Consider the following 7263-nt stretch of genomic DNA (forward strand, 5'->3'; position numbering starts at 1 on the left):
TGATTAGTTCAATCAGGTAATATTAATTACGGAGAAATTATTTTATAGAATAGTATGTCATAGCAATTAATCTGGCATAGCCAAAGACACGACAACTGTGACAGTTCCATAGCGGGGATTATGTGGGAGGATTTTCCAGTCATCTGGTGATTCTCAGTAACTATACTGTTCTCTTTGAAGTAGAAAGGATAATCCATATAAGTTTAGATATTAGACATGTGTAAACAGAATGAAGGCTGAGCCCATGTGAGTGTGCAAAGCTGGATCAACATCAAATTGACCATTGGACATGTAAAAAACAGAATGTAAGCAGAACTTGTGTGGATTAGGCAAGGCAAACCAACAAAACGGGTCTGGTCTGGGCCATGTCTGATCTTGTGAAAGCTACTGGACACACACATGGGTTAATCATACATAGACAACATCGGCCTGAACTTGTGAAGACCTTTGGACAGGAACATTAGCTAATCAGTGATAGGCACAAGTAGGAGTATGCATGTCACTCCACCAATAGAATCTTTGCCCCAATGTCTGAGCCAATAAGAGAATAGAAACTAAGTCAAACAATATTCGTAAAACAGAGTGATGTTATGTAAGTGTAAGACTGTATAAAAACCGAACACTAAGAATGAAGATTCAGTTCTTCCATGGAATTGCTCGGCTTTGTTACTCTCTGCAATAAAGTCTATTTGAATTCACAAGCTCCGGTATCTGAGAAGTATTTGAGTCGATATTTTCCACAACAGTGGCAGCACCAACCAGGTCAAGAGCGATGCTCAGGGAAATCGTTCCCAATCAAAGGTGTTATTACGTGCTCCACTAAGGCAGTTATTTATCTTATAACTTGTCCTTGTGGTAAAAATTATGTGGGTAAAACAAAGTGCGAATTAAAAGTACGTATCTCAGAGCATCGTAGCACCATTAGGTGTAAAAACTCGACTTACCCAGTTGCGGACCACTTTTTGGAAGCAAACCACATGATTTTGTCTCTGCATTATATTGGCATCGAACATGTCACCCTCCCTGGGAGAGGGGGTGACCTTGAAAATCTATTGTTAAAACGAGCGGCTGCCTGGATCTTTAATTTAAAGATCCTTGCTCCCCTCGGTCTCAAAGTAGACTTAGATCTGAAGCCATTCTTGTGATTATTGTGACTTTTGCTATTGTAATTGTTTGTAAGCTTGAGTAGTCTAAAAGGAATCTCTGAAAATATGCTATCCATTTGTTTTTTGTATGCTGTTCTTTGTATGCCATTTTAATATTTGAGAATTAACCAGGGATATTAGGCCTCACTTGGCCATGATTACAGACACCTGTGTGTCTTTTGACACTTTATAAACGAGTCACCCTGCAGTGTTTGTGATTATACCCTGATAAAGACAGCTTGCCTGTCGAAACATTTGATATTACATTTTTGCATCTGAGCTCTTAGAGTGTGCGGATCTCCTTTATTTTCAAGTGTTCTACTCCGCACCTCGCCTAAATAGGTGTGCGTTTCTTTTTCTTCAAGAGCGATGCTCTGCCAGGAAGCCTTGATAAGCAAATCAGGTGCAGCCAACTAGGTTGATCGTCAGTCCTGCTCCCCCCTGGCAGAGCCGCGAGGCTGCTACTGTAGTTTGTGTGAGGGCCATTAGGCCTTTCGTTTGGTTTTGAGTCTTTAGTTTGGGCATGCCTCTTCGTAGTTTTCTTTTTGGTATATACACTGCTCAAAAAAATAAAGGGAACACTTAAACAACACAATGTAACTCCAAGTCAATCACACTTCTGTGAAATCAAACTGTCCACTTAGGAAGCAACACTGATTGACAATAAATTTCACATGCTGTTGTGCAAATGGAATAGACAAAAGGTGGAAATTATAGGCAATTAGCAAGACACCCCCCAAAAAGGAGTGATTCTGCAGGTGGTGACCACAGACCACTTCTCAGTTCCTATGCTTCCTGGATGATGTTTTGGTCACTTTTGAATGCTGGCGGTGCTGTTTTTGAATGCTGGCGGTACAAGTGTTGTTTTTCAACTCTTAATGATCGGCTATGAATAGCCAACTGAATATTATTCATGATTATTATTTGACCATGCTTGTCACTTATGAACATTTTTGAACATCTTGGCATAGTTCTGTTATAATCTCCACCCGGCACAGCCAGAAGAGGACTGGCCACCCCTCATAGCCTGGTTCCTCTCTAGGTTTCTTCCTAGGTTTTGGCCTTTCTATGGAGTTTTTCCTAGCCACCGTGCTTCTACACCTGCATTCTAGCTGTTTGGGGTTTTAGGTTGGGTCTCTGTACAGCACTTCGAGATATTAGCTGATGTACGAAGGGCTATATAAAATAAACTTGATTGATTGATTGATGTGGATTCCGACACAGGCCAAACTCATTGGCTGCGTGCTTATCCTGGACATCCTCTTTGAGCTGGAAGCCCCACCCACCATCAAAGCTGTCTGGGGGGGTGAAGGTAAGCGGCACTTCTCCCAGAAGCCCTTGCAGTCGTGTGCGCCATGCCTCCAGCATACTTTCGACCGTCAGAGGGGATGTGGGGTGGAGCCCAGAAGATCTGAGGAGCCAGAACCTGGAAGCCACAGTGGTGCAGGATGCTGTTCTACAGGGAGAGAAGCTACTTTCAGAAACATGCTCAAGTAGCGATCAAAACATGAAATGTTGTCCAAATGACGCAATCCTCCAGTCACAAATGATCACTTGCCAACCTGGAAGTCAAATGATTATAATTATGGCCTATTTATTGCCTACCTCCTCATGCCTTTTGCACACAATGTATATAGACTCATTTGTTTTTCCTACTGTGTTATTGACTTGTTTATTGTTTACTCCATGTGTAATTGTGTTGTTGTCTGTTCACACTGCTATGCTTTATCTTGGCCAGTTCGCAGTTGTAAAGGAGAACTTGTTCTCAACTAGCCTACCTGGTTAAATGAAGGTTAAATAAAAAAATAAAAAATAATAAAAAGCAGTCATCCAGTTGTGATAACAGATGAAAGCAGAAGCTCTTTGCAGTACAGCAGTCTACATGCTGGTAGTGTCAGCCAAGCCTAACATACCTGCAGTGGCCACAAGGTGACATTCATGTCTCCATTGATACCATTGGCACTGAACATAGACTCATGGGATCCAGTGGTGAAGGACAACATGGCTCTTGTTCAGTAGGGAAACAAGGGGAGCCATTGATATGGATGGACTACTAGTGAGTTAATTGTTACTGCATTTGGCTTTTAACAGTGATTATGGGATTGCATCCCTTACCTTGAAGATGCCCTGGCTGTACCTCTTTTCTGAGGTGTAGGAAAATCCCAGTGTGAGCACCCAGTCCATCCAGCCCTTCATGACAGCAGGACAGTGAACCAGCACATGGGGACCTGAGATGTGGGAGACACTAGTCAACCAGTACCATGAATGGGTGCATTTCAGCCACCAGCCAAAAAGTAAAGCGCTGAAGGGTCTACACTTAAAATAAGTTCTAGGCTAAAGCTGATGAAGTCAATTTTCCTAAGTCAGTAGACAATACTACAGCAGATCACCTGGAATATGACAACCTCTGCTTCAGAGAGTTTGCGGTGTTCCTCAGTGATATCAGCAGAGTCCGCCCTCCTTCCATGCCAGCATGGTCTCCTCTCCATACTGGAAGTGCTCAGCATCCTTCACCTCCCCTGGTAAAGAATAACAGAAGTGAGAAAAAGCACTTGCCCACAGAAAAGAGTTATGACCTTATTAAGCATTTAACAGGCACTCAAGCTTACAGATTATTCACTACTGCAATGAAGCAACACATGGTTCAGTCTGTTACCAGTGATGTCTTCAGCAGTAGCAGAGGCTTTAAACTTCATGGCATAGAGGTCAGACACCTCCACCTTACAGCCCTGAGTAGTCAGAACTGTCTCAGCCGTGTCTTTGGCTGCAGCGTTAAATGACCCAGTACTCTGGTGGGCGTACACGATCAGAACCTTCTTGGCTGCAACACGAGATAACAGATAAGCCACATCAAAGTAGTGAAGGTAATGCGTTTCTTAATTAAATAGAGTTTCTTCTAGCATAAAGACAAAGTGAAAATGACATCTAGTCTGGAACACGCAAGAGCGTTTAGGACTGTTACAAATCACTCACCCATTTTGTGTGGCATGGTCTGCTGATTGTGATGAGCTAAGGTCAAGGTGGCTTGGAGGGAAACTAGCCGAGACTGACAGGGCTGAGACTGCTGCTTTTGTCATTCTCTTTGGACCAATCACACACAGCTGCCTGTCAATCAATCAATCAATCAATCAATCAATCAATCAATCAATCAATCAATCAGTCTGTCATTTCTCCCTCTCCCCGGATTGGTTTTGCTCAACTCCTCGTGGAATCGCAAACTATATGTGTAAAGTATTACAAATAAATTGAGCTGATTGTCCCATACATTTTATAGATGAAAGATAAGGAGCATATGCTTTAGAAATCTGTCCATGCTTTTTTCCTCTGAAAAAACAACAGCCGATTCAAAGGAGGTTTGATGATACACTTGGGCTTCCTCGGCGGGACGAGGAAATAGAGGAAAGGAGGGAACTCTTCCGTTCCCCTCCTAACGAATTGACACACTACTCAACTACTTATTGGTTTCCGGGTCACGGAGGAGAGGAGGACGGAGATGTCGGAGGGAGGACAGACTTTTCCCCTGTTGAGAATATCTCCCCCTCTCTCACATTCATTGGCTAAGCATGCCAACAGCATGCCAACCGGGAAGAACTATTGGATATCAGAGCGACATCAACTTACCAGCACTACGACCAGGAATATGACTTTCCCGAAGGAGATCCTTTGTCTGAACCACCCAGGGCATTTGAACTGACTCCAGAGGCTGACCCGAAACAACGCCACCAGAGAAGAGGCTGACGGAGTGGTCTTCTGGTCAGAGTTCGGAGACGCGCACACCACCCACCGCTTCCGAGTATATTTCTCGCTAATGTCCAGTCTCTAGATAACAAGGGAGACGAAATTAGGGCAAGGGTTGCTTTCCAGAGAGACTTCAGAGATTGTAACATACTCTGTCTCACAGAAACATGGCTCTCTTGGGATATGCTGTCGTAATCGATACAGCCACCTGTATTCTTTGTGCGTCGCGCCGACAGGAACTAACCTCTCTCTGGGAAGAAGGGCGGAGGTGTATGTTTCATGATTCATTTCTCATGGTGTAATTGTAACAACATACAGGAACTCAAGTCCTTTTGTTCACCTGACCGAGAATTCCTCACAATCAAATGCCGACTGTATTATCTCCTAAGGGAATTCTCCTCGGTTATTGTCGCAGCCGTGTATATTCCCCCTGATGCCGATACCACGACAGCCCTCAAGGAACATCACTGGACTTTATGCAAACTGGAAACCATATATCCTGAGGCTGCATTTATTGTAGCTGGGGATTTTAATAAAGCAAATTTGACAACAAGGCTACCTAAATTCAATCAACATATTGACTGTAGCACCCGTGCTGGTTAAACACTGGATCACTGACACTCTAACTTCCGCGATGCATACAAGGCCCTCCCCCGACCTCCTTTCGGCGAATCTGACCACGACTCCATTGTGTTCCTCCCTTCTTATAGGCAGATACTCAAACAGGATGTACCTATGGGCTATTCAACGCTGGTCTGACCAATCGAAATCCATGTTTCAAGATTGTGTTGATCACGCGGACTGAGACATTTAACCATGGAAAGGTGACTGGGAATATGGCCGAATACAAACAGTGTAGTTATTCCCTCCGCAAGTCAATCAAACAAGCGAAATATCAGTATAGAGACAAAGTGGAGTCGCAATTCAACGGCTCAGACACGAGACATGTGGCAGGGTCTACAGACAATCACAGACCACAAAAGGAAAACCAGACACGGACAAACTAAACACCTTCTTTGCCTGCTTTGAGGATAATACAGTGCCACCGACGCGGCCAGCTACCAAGGACTGTGGGCTCTCCTTCTCCGTGGCCGACGTCAGTAAGATATTTAAACGTGTTAACCCTCTCAAGGCTGCCGGCCCATACAGCTTACCTAGCCGTGTCCTCAGAGCATGCGCAGACCTGCTGGCTGTTGTGTTTACGGACATATTCAATCTCTCCTTATCCCAGTCTGCTGTCAGTATATGCTTCAAGATGGCTACCATTGGTCCTGTACCCAAAAAGGCAAAGGTAACTGAGCTAAATGACTATCGCCCCGTAGCACTCACTTCCGTCATCATGAAGTTCTTTGAGAGACTAGTCAGGATCATATCACCTCCACCCTACCTGACACCCTAGACCCACTCCAATTTGCTTACTGCCCCAATAGGTCCACAGACGACGCAATCACAATCACACTGCACACTGCCCTAACCCATCTGGACAAGAGGAATACCTATGTAAGAATGCTGTTCATCGATTACAGCTCAGCATTTAACACCATAGTACCCTCCAAACTCTTCATTAAGCTCGAGACCCTGGATCTCGACCCCGTCCTGTGCAACTGGGTCCTGGACTTTCTGACGGGCCGCCCCCGCTGATCCTCAACACTGGGGCCCCACAAGGGAGCGTTCTCAGCCCTCTCCTGTACTTCCTATTCATCCATGACTGCGTGGCCATGCACGCCTCAAACTCAATCATCAAGTTTGCAGACGACACTACAGTGGTAGGCTTGATTACCAACAACGACGAGACGGCCTACAGGGAGGAGGTGAGGGCCCTCAGGAGTGTGGTGTCAGGAAAATAATCTTACACTCAACATCAACAATACAAAGGAAATTATCGTGGACTTCAGGAAAAAGCAGAGGGAGCACCCCCCTATCCACATCGACGAGACAGTAGTGGAGAAGGTGGAAAGTTTTAAGTTCCTCGGCGTACACATCACGGACAAACTGAAATGGTCCACCCACACAGACAATGTGGTGAAGAAGGCGCAACAGCGCCTCTTCAACCTCAGGAGGCTGAAGAAATTTGGCTTGTCACCGAAAACACTCACAAACTTTTACAGATGCACAATCGGGAGCATCCTGTCGGGCTGTATCACCGTCTGGTATGGCAACTGCTTCGCCCACAACCGTAAGGCTCTACAGAGGGTGGTGAGGTCTGCACAACGCATCACCAGGGGGCAAACTACCTGCCCTCCAGGACTCTTACACCCCCCAATGTCACAAGAAGGCCAAAAAGATCATCAAGGACAACGACCACCCGAGCCACTGCCTGTTCACCCTGCTATCATCCAGAAGGCGAGGACAGTACAGGAGCATCAAAGCTGGGACCGAG

The 7263-nt window shown here is 45.2% G+C and overlaps 1 pseudogene; it reads right to left on the minus strand.

Annotated features, from left to right (window-relative positions):
* Positions 1–499: 499 nt before the first annotated feature.
* Positions 500–4122, minus strand: LOC129821591 (ribosyldihydronicotinamide dehydrogenase [quinone]-like; annotated as a pseudogene).
* Between the last annotated feature and the right edge of the window lie 3141 nt (positions 4123–7263).

Source organism: Salvelinus fontinalis, chromosome 23 (assembly GCF_029448725.1).
Source record: "Salvelinus fontinalis isolate EN_2023a chromosome 23, ASM2944872v1, whole genome shotgun sequence".
NCBI classification, from domain to species: Eukaryota; Metazoa; Chordata; class Actinopteri; order Salmoniformes; family Salmonidae; genus Salvelinus; species Salvelinus fontinalis.